At 45.3% G+C, this 18100-nt stretch overlaps 1 protein-coding gene across 3 annotated transcripts in view; it reads left to right on the forward strand.

The window, feature by feature from the left end:
• The window catches only part of LOC147107381 (E3 ubiquitin-protein ligase Midline-1), a 202917-nt gene that overhangs the window by 33689 nt on the left and 151128 nt on the right, over positions 1-18100 (forward strand). Inside the window, exon 1 of one of the 3 annotated variants that reach the window (XM_086006368.1) lies at positions 12125-12277. The exons of the other annotated variants lie outside the window; for them this stretch is intronic. The gene's annotated coding sequence lies outside the window, so the exon portion shown is untranslated. Of the gene's footprint in view, positions 1-12124; positions 12278-18100 lie in introns of those variants that run through there. 3 annotated transcript variants of the gene reach the window in all.

Here is an 18100-nt window from a genome sequence, read left to right on the forward strand (position 1 = left end):
GAGAGGGCAGATGGGGTCTTGGTATAATGTCTCTCTCTCAGTACTGCACTAAAGTGTCAGCCTAGATTATTTGTTCAATTATCTGGAATGGGGCTTGAACCCATGACCTTCTGAGTCAGAAGCAGAAGTGCCAACACTGAGCTGAGGCTGACACCTGCCCACTCTCCCCTCCTTCTCCAGTTTCTGATATTAATAAATCTTGTTCCGATTTTGAATTTATCCACCAACGAGGCAACTGCATTGAGACCAAATCCTTCCAAACCCCCAGCTCCACCAAATTCAAACAGGACAAACCAGTGAATAAGAAATATAAGCACAAATAGGGCTGAGCTGCTTGAATTCTGATGTCCAGATGTTCAGGGGCCTCATGTTGGACATTCCTAGAGGTTTACCGTATTGGTATTAATGGGCCTTCTAGGACTTATAGAGATAAGTATGAATCAAGACTGGAAAATTTATGTTTTGGACTGAAGAGCCTCCACTGTCCCCACCTCTCCATTTACACACGCGCGCGCACACACACACACATACACTCACGTACACCCCGTCACACACACACCCACACAAACACCCATGCAGACACACTTACACAAAACTTAGGAAAGAAATATGTTATGAGTGAAAATGTATCTGAATGTGGGTTTTCTTTCTGTGTAAATAGGGCTGTTGAGCTGCACACACCAGCTTTGATGCTCCATTAAGCTGTACCTCAGGTGCTGACCTATTGACAAAGTGGCATTTCTAGCTGATGCACAGCAGATGAAATCTACGCTTTAGTGCGGTCGACTGACTCTCTTGCCCTTGACGATCAAAGAGCACCATTTGTTTGTTTACAGTGCAGGGCCTGAACAAAGCAGTGGGGCTATTTCTTCAGACGGAGAAGGCATGCTTCGTAGCTATTGGGGGCTGGTGTGTGAAATTCTGATTTCAAGGGTTTGTTGGTGCCTTTGAGAAGTTTTTGTGTGGTGATGGGGGTGAGTTTGACACGCTCAGCCAGGGTGCTGCAGCGTGGCTCGACCGTGAATGAAGTGAGTGACGTGAGCACAGGAAACTTTCTGCCATTTGAAGGTACATAACAATGTCCATTTGAAAAAAGAACACTCGGACTGTCACTGGCACTGTGACTTTTTTTGATTTTTTTTTTGGCAATTATTGAAAAGAAAACTTCTTCCAAGCTAGACTGGTTTAACAGTCAGATCTGATAAAGGGGCATTCTCTTTGTCGAAAGTGTTCATTATTTATCTCTCAAAACATCACTAAAACGGATTATCTGCTCATTATCACAATTGCTGTTTGTGGGAGCTTGCTGTGCACAAATTGGCTGCCGCGTTTCCTGCATTACAACAGTGACTCCACTTCAGAAGTACTTCATTGGCTGTAAAGTGCTTTGGGACGTCCTAAGGTCGTGAAAGGCCCTGTATAAATGCAAGTCTTTCTTTCTTTTCATGCTTAAACCCTTTTGTTCTTCCTCCACAAATAGTGCACGGCAATGATGTAAATCCTGTACAAAAACATTCTTGGGTTACTGGCGCAGGACAGCACTGCGACCCAATTGGCTGGCCCCTTCTCGATCCAGAAATGAAAGGAAGACATTTGTGGAATAGTTTTCTGCTGGAATCATTTTGTGACTTTACAATAACTCACTGGGGGAAACCGTAATGGTCACAGGGAAGGAAAGTCGGCTGGGCTCTATCGCGGCTGGGCGAGTCGTTCTGCCAGTGCGCTGCCCAGGCTCCTACTGATCTCAACGCAGGCATGATGGCATATACTGCATTGCTAAACTGCCTGTAGTCAATGCCGCCCAATAATCTGAAATACAGCTGTAGTCACCGTTTAAAATTACACAGCAGGAGCCCCCAGCTGGTAAGGATATCTTCTGGCTCCTGATTGACATCCGGATCAGTCCCCAGTCTGATGCACAAGGTTCCCTGTGTTGTATTTCCTTGATGTGATTGGCAGAGTGCTTGAGCAGATCAGGATAAGATCCAAAATGGTGTATCTCCACAGTGCTGATCTGCAAAAGCTAAACGTAAAGATCTCTCCTACCAAGTACAGGATTTTAATGCTATTTTGCAGTTATCCCAAGACTTGGGAGTATTTTATGTCTGTAAATACTTCCCCTCTGCTATCTTTCTACTTTTTTGTTTATCTCCTTCCGATTCTCTGTCTTCTCCTGACGTTTACAATCCCACATGCGCCCACTGCCCTTGGTACCTCACACAAGTCGCCAGTCTCCCTGTGGGAGCCTCACATTGCAGGCTGTTCTACTATGGGAGGCTGAGACATCGCTGGCAAACGGATCCTAAACTCATCCGACTTTCCAGCAGGAATTTGGGAGCGGGGAAACTCGGCTGATTTAATTTCTTTCTTTCTGTAACTCTGGAGTACCGACACCAGTCATGCTGGCCCAAACGAGACGTGCTAACTCGGCACAGGCCGGTGATTGACCCTCAAACACAACATGACACTTGGTTTGGTGACAGAGATAGGGACATTGGATTTGCTGGATGAGAAAAGACCACCATCCATCTCGTTCACCTTCTACCACCCTTCTAGTCTCATAATAGAACCATATTGGAGTTGTTGACTAATCATGGCAATCAATCTCTATCAATTAGTCTACAACAGACCCAGACACGAGGTGAGGAAAACCCCAGTGGTGGAGAACTTTGGAAACCACAGGTCCAAAGTCACCTGTTCTTTCCAAGCCTGCTACACTTACCATATGTCATATCTCAAATTACTCATATGAACTGAGTCCCAAATTATTTTCTGAAATAAATCTCTCTCATTTGCGTTTGAATGAATCAACACTAACTGCTTCCAGTGTCTCCCTAGGGAGCCTGTTCCATAGGTTGATCACTCGCTCACTGAAATATTCGACTTCAGCACATTAAGTAGGCCCCCCGCCTGCCTGGGTCGGCGACCTTCCCACACCTGAAATGTCCCTGGCTAAAATGGCGGGAATGCGTCAGGTACGTGGCAATCACGCCCCTCGAACCCCCATTTTCCCCAGCCCACCCAGTAGTTAAAATCAGGGGTTAAAATGCTTCACAGCCAATGAAGTACTTATTTTGTGGGCAAACATGGCAGTCAGAAAGTAAACGGAATATGTGGCCTTAAGTCTATCAATAATCTTCTGTTTCCATCGATTGGATTCTATTAAAAACATATGGTGCTTCAAACAAAATAAGTGTTAGAAGCAACACTTCGAGATTTACTTTGCCATTTGCACTAGAGTTGCCAACTCTGGTTGGACGTGTGCCTGGAACTTTCATCACATGACCACCTGGCTCCAACCACCCTGCCCCCTACGCTCTTGTCATTGGTCGCCCAGCAAGTCCATCCTCGGGCCTCCGCCTTCCCACGCCAATTGAAAAACAAACAGACTCTTCGTTACCTGATAGTACGATTCTTGACTGTCAGTCAAACAAACTTTGTTCCCATCTTCAATATTTTTATAACAAACAAGCAAACAAAATTGTTCAAAGAATTTTTTTTTTAAAACACTTTTTCTTGATGCTGCCATGGTTTTTCTCCCTGGTTGCTCGTAGCCGTGTCCTGGAGATTAACCTTTAATTCTTGGAGGGTTGGCAACCCAAATTTGCACTCCCTGGCGAATGTCGGGGGGGGGGGGGGGGGAAGGAGAAAATGCGTGCAAAATCTGGCCTGAGAATTTTGTGTCAGATGGAACTTTTTTCCCCAGAAAAAGCAGTTTGGGATTTATTTCTACAATAGGCTGCGCTGGCAAGATGTGCAATTGTCGTGACAGATTTTTGAACATGGACGAAATGCAGAATCTGCAAACTATTTGCTAAAACAATGTGTTTGCGTGATGTGACTTGACTTCCCCATTAGCCATCTGGTTATGGAACTGGTACGTAGCCAAGATCAGCTTAGCTAAGGTGAACTTTATCAAGGAGATTTGGGTGTAACATTAGCTCTGTGACTGTGACTGTCCGTGACTGCTTTCCAAAATACAAATCCATATCTCGTTACAAATAGTCCTTGCTAATCGCCCGCAGTAACCGGGGCAACCATACAGCAATGCTTATTAACTACTAGTGTAAGAAGTCACACAACACCAGGTTATAGTCCAACAGTTTTATTTGAAATCACAAGCTTAACGACGAGTGTTGAATAAAACAGGCACCGCACGCAATCCACAGTTAACGTGCAATTTGCTTTAGTGTCTGCACCTAATAAGATACCGATACACACATGCATTTGGCATTTATGCCCAGTTTACAATGTAAGAGGGTTTAAAAAAAAAGAGAACTTGCATTTATAATGTGCTTTTCGTGACCTCAGGACGTCCCAAAGTACTTTACAGCCCTCGGGCCTTAACATTAACTTTAATAACTTCAGACCTTTATAGTTCCCAGTCTCCCTTTGGCAGAAGGTGCTGGTGGTGGGTGTTCTCGCGTTTTCCTGAAGATGGAGGGAAGGAGTGAGTTGGTGCTTGGGGTGGGGACTCCCCATTGGAACGCTGTGTTAGACAAATGGTCGCTACCCTTGGTGTCCACCTGCTTCTTTCTTCTCCCAGGCAGCTGGGCTGCTGGATCCTAGTAAAGAAAGAACGAACTTGCCTTTCACAACCTCAGGATGTTCCAAAGCACTTTACAGTCAAATTAAGTACTTTTGAAGTGTAGTCACTGTCAATGTTCCCACTTATTTTTTTTGGATGTGCGTCCCAGTCACAGCGCAAAACTTTACATTGGAAGAGCTGGTCCTGGGCTGTGTGGGACTGACAGAGAGCCGCATGGCCACACAGCTTATAGGGAACGTTGGTCACTATTGCAATGTAGGAAATGCGGCAGCCAATTTGTGCACAGCAAGCTTCCACAAATGGTAATTAAATAATGACCAGATAATCTATTTTGGGTGTTGATTGAGCGATGAATGTTGGCCAGGACACTGGGAGAACTTCTTTGAAATAGTGCCGTGGGATCTTTTACGTCCACCAGAGAGGGCAGACAGGGTCTCGGTTTAACGTCTCATCCGAAATATGGCACCTCCGACAGTGCAGTGCTCCCTCGGTACTGCATTGGAGTGTCAGCCTGGATTATGTGCTCAACTCTCTGGAGTGGGACTTGAACTCATGACCTTCCACCTCGGAGGCGAGATGGGCCCTCGAGCTTCATCTCTTTTTTATTCATTCCTGGAATGTGGGCGTTGCTGGCAAGGCCAGCATTTAATGTCCATCTCTAATTGCCCTTGAGCAAGTGGTGGTGAGCCACCGACTTGAACCGTTGCAGGGAAGGTACTAAATAATGGTGGCGAGCTGCCAGTGCCTGTTGTGCTTCCACAGGCAGCTCGCCAGAATGAAGAAGCAAATTTGTGTCTGCCTGCCTTGCCGGTAGGGGCCCACGTATAATTCCCGGGGGGAAGGGGGCCAATTGTGGCCAGGAACGGCTATCAGGAGAGCTGCGGAGCTGGGAGGAGCACTCCTGCTCCTCCTGGCTCTACATCAATTTAAAAACGATCATTAAACTCGCCTTTACAGTGGTGGCGTTTGCTAGGCCACGTCCATGCCTGGGATACCTGAGCGGAGCAGGCCCGATGCCCACTCCACTCGACAACCCAGTCCCCCTGAGGGTTCTAAAACCGACGCTGGGTCCCTCATTAGCACATGGAAGGGGCCTATCACCTGTTTTAGGCAGCTACCACTGATGCCTGAAAAATGTCCCCACCCAAATCCAGGTCAGATGTCTTATGGGCACCCTTGGGGCACAACATGTTGGCCCCCGAAATTGGGCCTTGTTAACGCCTGTAAAACAGACGCAATGAGACTCCAATTTCTACCCCAATGGCTTTGTAACGCTCCCTAAAATGGGGCCGTCAATAGAGGGCCTCTTTGGGCCTTTAGTGCTTCAGTAGACACTTACAGACACCAGGAAATTACAGTTAAGACTTCTTTTGGAAGGAGATAGTTTCTAGATTAGGTGAGTTGTAGAGATAAGTAATTGACCAAACTGAAAATAAAGCCCGTGTTAATCCTTCCATCGCCAATCCTTTCCTGCTGCTATCTCCACTTTTCTGTTCCATCTGATTACTTGTAACCTTTTGCAGCTTTTTCCTACTAGACTGATTAGCTCCTTGCCCAAACCAAGTTTCTATTCCTTTTATTTTAGATTAAATTCATCCAATTAAAGTGCAAGTAATAAGTTTTTTGAATTTACCAAGCAAAATGAAACCTCAATCTTCGCTGTCAGAGGGTGAGCCATCCAGTTTGTGGCGGGGGGGGTGGGGGGGGAAGGTCCAAAATTAAGGGCCATAAGTGTAAGATAGTCACCAATAATCCCAGTAAGGAATTCAGGAGAAACTTCATTACCCAGAGAGTGGTTAGAATATGGAACTCGCTACCACAGGGAGTAGTTGAGGCGAATAGTACAGATGTATTAAGGGGAAGCTCGATAAACGCACAAGGGAGAAAGGAATAGAAGGTTATACTGATCGGGTGAGATGAAGCAAGGTGGAGGGGGCTTGTGTGGAGCATACACACTGGCATAGACCAGATGGGCTGAATGGCCTATTTCTGTACTGTACATTCTATGTCATTTTAAGACATTTGTTCAGTGCTGCCAGGCAGGCATTTTAAGCATTGAAAGCTTATCTTTAAAATCTACTCACCCAAACACACTGTTTGAGATCTGTTTACATTCTTCCAGAGGATACCAGGTTCCTGACCCCCACAGTTTATTTATACAAGAGACAGTGGCCTTTGCACTTCGAGACGGGAGGAGTCTCTGCAGGCAGTGGCTCAGGTTCTCGGTCCATGCTACCGGGGCTTAAAGGGTTAAATTAGGAGGACAGATTGCATAAACTTTTTTTCATTTACTTGGAACACTTTTTATTAGTTATAAAAATACTGACGACGGGGAGCGGGGTAAATGCTGATTGGACGGGAAGGCTGGAGGTGGGAGGTCATGTGATTAGACCTCCAGGAATACATCCAATCAGAGTTGGCGACCCCATTGGCCTTCCTTTACTCAGCAATGTAGAAATGACACGAGTCTCAATCCAGGGTGCTTCAGTCTCGATAAGTTTGACTGAAGGATTCAAGGGCTATGACAGACCATGTTGGGGGTGAAATTCCTGTCTTTAATTTAACACAGGTACAAAGTAATGGAAACTATTTTATATTCAGGTCTGCTATTACTGCTAAAATGAGTAAAGAATTTCACCCGCAGGGTCTTTTTGAGAACTGGAAGGCAGAGTCTGGGAGTGTGTCTTTCACCTGTAGGACATGAGAGCTAATCCAGGCCTGACAAAGGGGGAAAAGGCCTCCTCTGTCTCATACTTTGTTCCGCGACAGTGTTACATCTGTTGCTTATTTGTTGCATAATTACTGCAATTGCCAACAGTGTAGGTGGTAAGGAGTTCATTATTCTGATTGGAGGCAACATTATAGTTGATGGAGTTGGAAAAATAAGACGTGGATCATTGACTGTTGGAATGGGACTCCTTGTCTGCCATTGCTCTCATCATCCTCTTCTGAGCTCTCAAATGGTGAGCAAAGGAAGTGAGGCCAAATCATCATAGAAGAATCATAGAAATTTATGGCACAGAAGGAGGCCATTCGACCCATTGTGCCTGTGTCGGCTGAAAACGAACTATCCAGCCTAGTCCCACGTTCCAGCTTCTGCAGTTCCTGGTGGCCCATGAGTAGGTTGCACACCTGCCTTTTGGCCACAGTTGGTTCATGACCAGAGAGACTAGAGTCGTGCATCAGGCCAAGAGGAGAAACAAAAGAACAGGGAGGAGGGGAGGAAAAATTTGATTGAATCCGATCTTTCTGTGGAGTAAGGAGATTCTCAACGGTTCAGCAAAATCACCATCTTCATCTTTAAACAGAATATTCCAAATTAAATTAAAATTCAACAGACACTTCATGCAGTGAGGCAATAATTTAAGACTCCTGCCACCTTCTCTGTCTCCGGACCAGCCGAGGGGGGATATAGGTTCAATTCCCATCCCACTGGATTGAGATGAATGTGTTCCCAAGGGTGAATCTAAACGGGGTTTTAATGGAATGTGGTTTAGTAGTCTCGAGCCTAATAATACTGAGGCCTAATTCTGGTTCATCCTCTGGCAGTTTAACGGGTTATACTGAGCTTCATTGCTGTGATTAGGCCTTTGTATATGGGAGTACTGCTCCATTTATACTGGATGCTCTGAGTGTGTTTCAATGAGTGGTTCAGTTGGGTCTAGTTTACTCAACTCATTTACCATTTGTTAGTCCAGGTGAACTTCACTCACTACCTGTTGGAGGTTATTTTTTTTTGGCCAGTTTTACATTTGATCCGTCCAGTTAATGCTTAGTCTATCCAGAGTCCACAGTTCAAGCCAGCCCCTTAAACAGTCAGCAGAGGCATTATTTTATCTCTGTATCGTTTCTAAAGATAACAAACTCGCACAGCAATAACAAAGTGAACCATTTTGTTTAGGTGTCAGCCTTGGCTCAGTGGGCAGCACTCTCGCCTCTGATACAGAAGGTCGTGGGTTCAAGCCCCACTCCAGAAACTTGAACACATAATCCAGGCTGACACTTCAGTGCTGCACTGAGGGAGTGCTGCACTGTCGGAGGTGCCGTCTTTTGGCTGAGACGTTAAACTGAGGTCCTGTCTGCCCTTCCAGGTGGATGTAAAAGATCCCATTGCACTATTGGAAGAGGAGCAGAGGAGATTTCCCAGTGTTTTGGCCAATATTTATCCCTCAATCAGCATCACTAAAAACAGATGATCTGGTCATTTACCTCATTGCTGTTTGTGGGACTTGCTCTGTGCAAATTGGTTACTGTGTTTCCCCACAGTGACTAGATTTTAAAAAGTACTTCATTGGCTGTGAAGCGCATTGGGACATCCTGCCTGAGATTGTGAAAGGAGCTAAATAAATGCACGTTTTATCTTTCTTGGTATAAAATCTCATCCAGAAAATAAACATTTTTAATAATTAAGGCTCATTGCTCCTTTTAATAGTGTTCCAAGAGTAATCTTCCCCACCCGCCCCCCCCCCCCCAAAAAAGCACAATTTTGTTTCATCTTGGAAGTCCGTGCGGAAAGCCCCGGAAGATTAATCCTGTTGCAATTTTAATGGGAAAAGATTCAGATTGATGAAGCCGAGGCAGCTTGTCAGATAGATAAACAGTTTGCAGCACCAGGAAGGAACTGCTCCACCTTAAAGTTAAGCAAACGTGATGTGAAGAGTCGCTTCACATCACATCGCAGATGATTCATCAGTTTTAATTCACTGCTTCCGTAATTGAACCTAGCAGTCTGCCTACCCCCATACACAGCTCTGCATGGTTGAGATGCCAGGAAAGCAGCAACATCCTGCTCACTCGTCATATAACCCCCGAGGAACATGGGTCAAAGGAACAAAGGAGAAAGCAAGAGAGAAATCCATACTCCACTGAGACCTCTCCCTGGGTACTAAAAGGCCGCAAAGCTGAACAGAACTGGGAGCAGATGGTGCTCTGAGAGACTACCCAGGCTGAAGGCTGCCACTGATTGAGAAGGCACTGGGGTGCAGTCGCAGCTCCCTAGATTCCTTGTGTGTTCAAGCGATCACCCTGGCGGCACGTTGAACATTTGTTTTCCTTCATTTTGGCAAGGAAAGGCAGCAATTTGCCGCCTGTGATCTGAGTTACACGAGGAGGCCTCGTTTTGTGGGTAACCAAGGGCAACGTGTACAGTTGCATCTCACCATACCACGTGCTCAATGACAATGATTTAAAAATTCTCAGCCTTGTGTTCAAATCCCCCCATGGCCTCGCCCCTCCCTATCTCTGTAACTGCCTCCAAGGTCTGCCCTCCGAGATTTCTCCTCCACTTCTGGCCTCTCATGCATCCTCAATTTCTATCGCTCCACCATTGGTGGCCGTGCCTTCAGCTGCCTTGGCCCAAAGCTCTAGAATTCCCTCCCTAAACCTCTCTACCTATCCACCCTCTCCTCCTTAAAACCTACTTATTTCACCAAGCTTTTGGTCACCTGGTCTAATATCTGCTTATATAGCTCGTGTCAGATTTTGTTTGATAACGCTCCTGTTAAGCACCTTGGGATGCTTTACTACATTAATAAAAGTGTTATATAAATGCAAGTTGCTGTTGACTAAAAGCACTCGTGCCTGTTTGCGTTTTGTTAACCAGGTAATCTAGTCGTACCCATGTTCTGTCTTTGAAGTTACTGTAGGAGAATCAGCTAATCGATCTTCCGTGTTGGAAGTGCCTCAATATTCTTGTATGATTTCTAATCAGCCAGCAGTTATTGAATAGTACTTAGGCAGAAGGCGAGGCACTCTGACTAGAAGAATGTGTCCATGGTAATCACTCACATTAATAAACTACTAACCCATTGTGTTCAAAGCAGTGGGGTCCATAGAACCATAGATCTTTACAGCACAGAAGGAGGGCCATTCGATCCATCATGTCTGTGCCGGCTCTTTGCTAGAGCAATCCAAAACTAATCCAATTGCTCCACTCTCTTCCCATAGCCCTGTATAAATCCCAAACTAATCCCAATGCCTGCTCTGTCTCCATAGTCCTCTGCCACTCCCAAACTAATCACATTGTCCCACTCTCCCTGTAGCCCTGTGTCAATCCCACTGTCCCATTCTCTTCCCATGACCCTGTATAATTGCTTCAAATATGTATCTAATTTTCCTTTAAAAAATGTAATGGTCTCTTGCCTGAACCACTTCCTGTGGCAAAGCATTCCATGTGCCAACAGCCCCATGTGTAAACACAGTTCTCCAACCTCTCTCCTCATTCTCAGTGACCATTTTAAATCCATGGTTGCTCGCCCTTGACTGCTCAACCATAGGAAATAAGTCTTTCCCTATTCAAGCTATCAGAATCCTTCACATTTTTAGGAACCCTGATTAGATCTCCTCTTAGCCTTCTCTACTCCAGTGGAACTAGTCTCCGTATCTCGAGCAACACCAAGAGCTATGACATACACCATGGCAATGTGATTTGCAAGGCGACCACAGAGTACAAGTGCAAAGATCAGGAATTCAAATTATTCCAGTAAGCTGAGTGTTATAGTAAGGCTGACAGCCTGTGAGATCTATTTTGGAGGTATAGTGTGGATTAATTTCCACGCTAAAGAATTAGCAATCGTGAGGTGGCTAGTGAAGGTTTATCAAGTGATAAAACCAGTTGATTAGGCAATAATAACACATCAGATTACTTTATGATGCTGTAACACATTCAAGGTTTCATTATGGGCTTTAACACACCCAAGGGTTTTATTATGGTCTCTTCCACAACATAGGATGTCATTATGGGCTGGTCCACACTGTATGGTTTCATTATGGGCTGGTCCACACTGTATGGTTTCATTATGGGCTGGTCCACACTGTATGGTTTCATTATGGGCTGGTCCACACTGTATGGTTTCATTATGGGCTGGTCCACACTATATGGTTTCATTATGGGCTGGCCCACACTGTATGGTTTCATTATGGGCTGGTCCACACTGTATGGTTTCATTATGGGCTGGCCCACACTGTATGGTTTCATTATGGGCTGGTCCACACTGTATGGTTTCATTATGGGCTGGTCCACACTATATGGTTTCATTATGGGCTGGTCCACACTGTATGGTTTCATTATCGGCTGGTCCACACTGTATGGTTTCATTATCGGCTGGTCCACACTGTATGGTTTCATTATGGGCTGGTCCACACTATAGAGGTTTGGGTGATGTCACGACTGTGCTCAGTAAATTGATATTTGTTCGTGGGAAAGAAATTGTCTCCCGTTAGGAGCTTGGGAATCACAGGCCCCCTGTTTTCTGCCGAGTATTTAATTACATTACAGTTTACGCCATTTCTCCCTGTCGTGCCTGAAAATGAAAACTCCAAAAGTCCTGATGACAAGAAGTTATTGTTAGGGGGACGTTCTTGAGCAGAACTTGATCCTCCTTGTTTATTCAGTCGGCTCGAGCTGAAACAGGAGACAGAAAGCAGAGACTTAGCTGGAGGGTCACTGGCTGATTGGCGGTCCCGCCCAGCCCTCCCCCCTCCGTGCCACACTTTGACGGAGGTGGTTTTAGGTGGAGCTGGTTTTCCTGTCATTGTAGGACGCTGTAAATCAGATTTTCCTGTTGTGCTTCAGACGCGCCTATTAGTTTGGTAGAGAATGGGCTCTGGATCACTTGGGCTAAAGGCAGCTGGACAACTGGCTGCTAAAACCTCCAGTTTGATAGTGTTGTGATGGTGACCTTTCTCCCAGCTATGTCCAGACAATCAGAGCCGGGTTGGAATCCACTGGTGGGTATCAGATGGCTACTTACGTATTGCTGATGGCCGGTGGACTGGATGAGTTGGGGTAGTGGGAGGTTCTACCTTGTCATACATGTGCAGTCAGGCTAGTAGTCAGACTTTTTTTTTACTAAATTGCACTGTTGGAATATATTCAGGAACAAAGTAAATAATAGTACAAACAATTCACCCAGTTTAAAGACTGGCAAAGTGTTGGAATGTGTGTGTTTTTTTGTCTGATGCTCCTGAATGTACAATGCAGTTAGCTGCCACTATTTGCAAAGGTACATTCTTTTCCATATATCCTACAGTGACAAACCGCATTGGAAGTCAAGCCGCAGACAGTTTTCTTGGGATGGGTCTCCCCTTTCCCTTGGGAAGTCTGCAGTGATCCATGTTCAGTGCAGCTTGCTAGTAAACACCTTGTTTGATTTATTTGTGAAGCCCCAGACTTTGATCAGTAGCGTTGACTGTAATTGGCTCAAAGTGGTTGCTGTGTTTAAAAAGGAGTCGTCTTGCTTCATTTATTATTTTGGGATGTTTATGGTTGTGTGTAGTGAGGAATATTTTGTGTTCACAATGGGCTGGGAAATCTCATTTGCTGCTAACTGAGTTGAGGGGCTAAAACGATGATGCTGCATTGCGAGATGATTGAATTGTTTACGGGCTGGGCCATTTGCTAGTAATGACTTGATAAAGATGCAATGATTACACTAGATGTTTGAATCCTTGGGTTTCGATTGCCACACTGATGAACAGCCAGTTGTCTGCATAGTTACTGTCTCAGAGGTGGTAGCAAAAACTGATTTTCAGACAACACTAACACCTGAGATGTCTAGTTAGATTGCCGTCATTGAATCATTCCTAAGTATCCACTATTCCATGTAATCTCGATTTAGAAAGAAACAGCTTGCATTTATATAGCGCCTTTCACATCCTCAGGATATCCCAAAGCGCTTTGCAGCTAATGAAGTACATTTTTGAAGTGTAGTCACTCTTGTAATGTAGGAAACGCCGCAGCCAATTTGCGCACAGCAAGCTCCCACAAACAGCAATGACTAGATAATCTGTTTTGGTGATGGTTGAGGGAGACCCCTAATCTTCTTTGAAATAGTGCCATAGGATCTTTTATGTCCACCTGAGAGGGCAGACAAGCCCTCGGCTTAATGTCTTATCCAATAGACTACATCTCTGACAGTGCCGTACTCACTCAGTACTGCACTGAAGTGTCAGCCTGGATTATGTGCTCAATTCCCTGGAGTGGAGCTTGAACCCACGACCTTCGGACTAAGAAGAGAGTGCTACCCACTGAGCTAAGATATTTCATCTTAAGAAGCATCTGTCTGTCCATCTGTTACCTCTGTACAATCTGATTGGTCCCTTACCTGAACCAACATACCACTATTAGACAATGCACGACCCAGCTTAGTTATAGAGGCCTTGACTTTACGCTGTTACCACATAACCGTTTATCCCCAAAAGGCTGTGGATGCTGGGAGTCAATTGGAGCTTTCAAGTCTGAGATCAATAGATTTTTATTGGGTAAGGGTATTAAAAGATATGGAGCAAAGGTGGGTAAATGGAATTGAGGGGCAGATCAGCCATGATCTAAGTGAAGGCCAGCAGCGGCCTTCAGGAGTGTTGCGGATGTGGGAGGAATATTCCTGCTCCCCATGGCTCCATGTGAAGGTAGGATTTTTAAAAATGTACTTGCCTTGAGGCCGCATTAGGGACCAAAAGCTGAGTAGAGCATATTCAAAGGGGCCTAACGCCAGTTTAAGGCAGCTGCTCAAGACGCCTGAATATTTTCCGAGGCCAATTATGGCATCCAACTTATTTCAGGCACCTTGGGCCGCAGAATGTAGCCCCGTGAAATTGGTCCTTTTTGCCTCTGTTCTCTGCCTGAAAACAAGGACCAATATCTACCCTACTGTGTCATTGGAGAGCTCTCTTATTTCTTTTAGAATTTAAGGATCATGCTTACAAGTTGTAAGGGCAGAACTAGGTCGGGTGTTGGGAGATGTTTGTTTCCCCAGAGAACAGTGGACCTGTAGAACAGGCTGTATTCCTTCAAGTGAGAGCTGGACCTGTTTCTGGCTGGGGCGGAGATCGCCTTGTATAAGAGGTAGGTCCTGTATGATAATCAGGGCCAGAGTGGTCTCCTGGACTAGTTTCGATCACCTAAGGGGGTCAGAGAGGAATTTTCCACATTTTTTTTGTCTCGAATTGGCCTGGGTTATAATCCGATTTTTATCTTCGCCTCTCCTAGGAGATTACATGGCTCCAGGTGGAGTGGAGAGTGTCTTGACCTGATGCAGAAGGGACAGTCCAGATGACCAGCTGGTCTTTTCCTATCTGACATTTTCTTATGTTCGTATGTATACATTTTGGGTGAATTGATTTATCTTTGCCAAGGTGAAGAATGCTAGTGCTGGGGAATGAGAACTGCCAAGTCTCAGCATCCTGCACTTGTGAGGTCAGATATACACAGCCAAGCGCCCTTTACTTTCCCCGACAATGCACCTCAGCTCCCCGTCGTGCACATACAACATTTCCGTATGATTTCAGAAAGTGAGACTGCCAATTAGCATGTTGAATTGCGTGCAGTCTTGGACTGTGAGTCAGTGCTCCTTAGGAAGCAGTCTGAAATGGCAGAAACTCATATCACTTACAACTAGGGTTGCTAACTCTGGTCGGACATATTTCTGGAGGTTCTTGCCTCACTCAGTTCCCGCTGATTCTCTTTAATTGACACCATCCTTCGCTGAGAGAATAAAAACAATTGCCGGTCCTGCCCTTGGAGTGCTGCCATCTTGAAATACCAGTAGGTGACTCGAGCGAGTCTGTATGTTCCCGCCCACTTGAAGCCTGACACCGTTTCCCAGGCAATGGGTGGTGCAAAGGTCAACGTGTCAGTTTTGACGTTTGTTTCTGTAACTCGACCTGACCTGGATGTAGGACAGCGGCAAACCGGTCTGACCAGAGTGAGGCTGCACTCGCTATTTAGGGAAATTAATAATTGAAAACAAAAGCAACGAGTATAAATCAAAAGGAATTTTTTTCAGTTAAAACCGAACATAATGTATTGCGTGGTGGGAGACTTGTGTTAAAACCATCGCTTCCAAACCAAACTATTGGAAAGTTCACACAAATCGAGTGTTTGAGTGAAATGGAATGTACCCTCTGTCCCCTTGGAAACGCATATCCACTTAAATCCAGACAATCTAGGCCAACAGCTAAGCCTTTGGAACCTACAAATGTAAGTTAAAGGTACGGCTGGAATTTAACCAAATTGTGCTGGTTACGAGCATGTGGCACTGATCTACTTCCTGCTGCTTTTCCAGCCAGGATCAGAAAGAAAGAACTTGCATTTCTATAGCGCCTTTTACAACCTCCGGATGTGCCAAAGCCCTTCACAGCCAAGTAAAGTAGTTTTGAAGTGTAGTCACTGTAGGAAACGTGGCAGCCAGTTTGAGCACAGCAAGATGCCACAAACAGCAATGAGATAAATGGCCAGATAATCTGTTTGTGATGTTGGTTGAGGGATAAATATTGGCCAGCACACTGGGGAAGAACTCCCCTGCTCTTCAAAATAATGTCATGGGATCTTTTTTTGTCCATCTGAGGGGGCAGACAGGGCCTCGGTATAGTGTCTGAGAGACAACATCGCTCTCGGTGCAGCACTCCCTCAGTACTGCCCTGACGTGTCTGCCAAGATTATGTGCTCGCAGGATTTCAGCCCGCGACCACCTGCTTCAGAGGCGAGAGTGCTACCCACTGAGCCACAGCTGACGCCCCACTTGACTGCTGAGAAAGTTATAAAGTTCTTTGAGCTTTAATGCAAGCTTGAGGAACAGCACCTTCTCCTTCTACTCGGCATTTCACAGCCCTTTGGCCTAAACATTAATGGCCCAGAAATTTGGGTCAGGGGCTTCCCGCGGGTGCAAGCCCCCGACCTGCACTTACCTAGCGCGCCGGCCGTTGACGCCTGGGCCTGCGTGCATTTCCGGCCTGTGGCCCGCTGCAGCTCCCGGCGCGCTGTGCTTGCGTGATCCAGCGGCGTAGTTAGTGCGATGAGCCGGCTGGGATCATGTTAGCACTGGGCAACCAATCGGAGGTTGCAAAAGTTCATTCATGAGTTTGATAGTAAGAATTGTCAAACTCATGAAAACTCCGGGCGCCCAAAACAGTACTTAAACTTCAAATAAAAGTTTTTAAAAATCCCACTAATTAAATGAACTATTAATAACTGTAAAAAACGAATTTAAACAATTAATCAAATTTTTGAAAAAAATAATTTTTTTAAAAATCGGGTCTAAAAATACACTTACCTTACTGTAAAGTCTTTAAAAATAATAAACCTGTGGAAAAAAATGTCTAACTTTAATTAATAGACCACTTACCTTTTAAAACTAAGTACTTGCGTCTGGTTTTTAAATGTGCAAAAAGTGCAGGCCTTCACGCACGGGCAAACCTGTCAAAAAACCGGAAGTTCACCGCGCACACGCTGCCTCATACGTCGCACACGTTTCACCTCTTAACCCCTTCGTTCAGGGGACCGGAAGTGCCGTTTTCCCGCGCATGCGCTGTGCATGCAAGAAACCGGCACTTCCATCGGGTCCACGCGTGGGTACTCCGTCCGTACTAGGGTTGCAAAATTCTGGGAATTTTTAAAAGAGGAAACTTTCCATGGGAATTTTCGGGAATTTATGGGAATTTTGATTTTTTTTGCACACTGATGGTTTTTGTCTCTGACCCTTATATTATCTTTGTCGTCAAAGTAGACATACTGTTCCATACAAATAAAAACAGGCTTTCAAAACTTTATTTAGGTTATAATTTTGAACTTTATTGAACCCCCACAAAAAAGACCCATCTAAAATAAAATAAAAAGAGCGTCAGCTTATTTAGCCAGTAATTTGTCCTTATTTTGTCCCTTTGAGTCTTCTGAGTCTTCTACTCCTCATTGCTCCTCCTGATTCTCTGACTCTGGCTCTGACGTGTCCATTTCCTCCTCTGTGTCAGTGTCTAGCTGTGTGGTGGACACTTCTGTATCTGGCTCAATAAGTTGTAGGTTCGCCCGGATAGCCACCAGTTTCTCCACTCTCTTGTTAGTCAGCCTGTTGCGCACCTTTGTATGCGTATTCCCAAAAAGTGACCAGTTTCGTTCAGAGGCCGCTGATGAAGGTGGGATTTGGAGTATCACCGATGCAATAGGTGACAGGGCCTCAGATGCACAAAGTCCCTTCCACCAGGTATGTGCACTGATATGCTTGCATGATTCCCATATCCCATCCCCATTCCAAAGACCTTGCTTGGTAGAGAACTTTGCCAGACTTCCCAGAACTTTGCCCACATCCAGATTGAGATGGTGTGAGAGGGTAGAAATCACACTGTAAGCGCTGTTGATCTGTTCTCCAGAAAGTATTGGTCTCCCAACATGCTTTGGGTCCAGCATGTATGCTGCAGCATGAATCGGCTTGACACAAAATTCTTGACGCGTCTGTATGAATTGAACAATTGCCTTCTCCTCTGCTTTGAGCAGCAGGGATGTGGGTAAGGCAATGCTGATTTGTTCTTTTAAATCAGTAAAAAGCCTGAGAACATCTGACAAGACAGTGTCATCTCCTTCAATCTGAGCAATTGCAGATGCTACTGGTGAGAGTAGTTTAAGGCTGCTAACCACTCTCTCCCAAAACACATCATCCAGCAGTATTTTCTTGATGGTGGTTTCCATATCCCCAGACTGGGATATTGCCATTTCTTGCAGCGACTCCTTACCCTCCAGAAGGCTGTTGTACATTATGACAACACCACCCCATCTAGTGTTGT

Source organism: Somniosus microcephalus, chromosome 14 (assembly GCF_052327205.1).
Source record: "Somniosus microcephalus isolate GS21.2 chromosome 14, FLI_Smic_1.0, whole genome shotgun sequence".
NCBI classification, from domain to species: domain Eukaryota; kingdom Metazoa; phylum Chordata; class Chondrichthyes; order Squaliformes; family Somniosidae; genus Somniosus; species Somniosus microcephalus.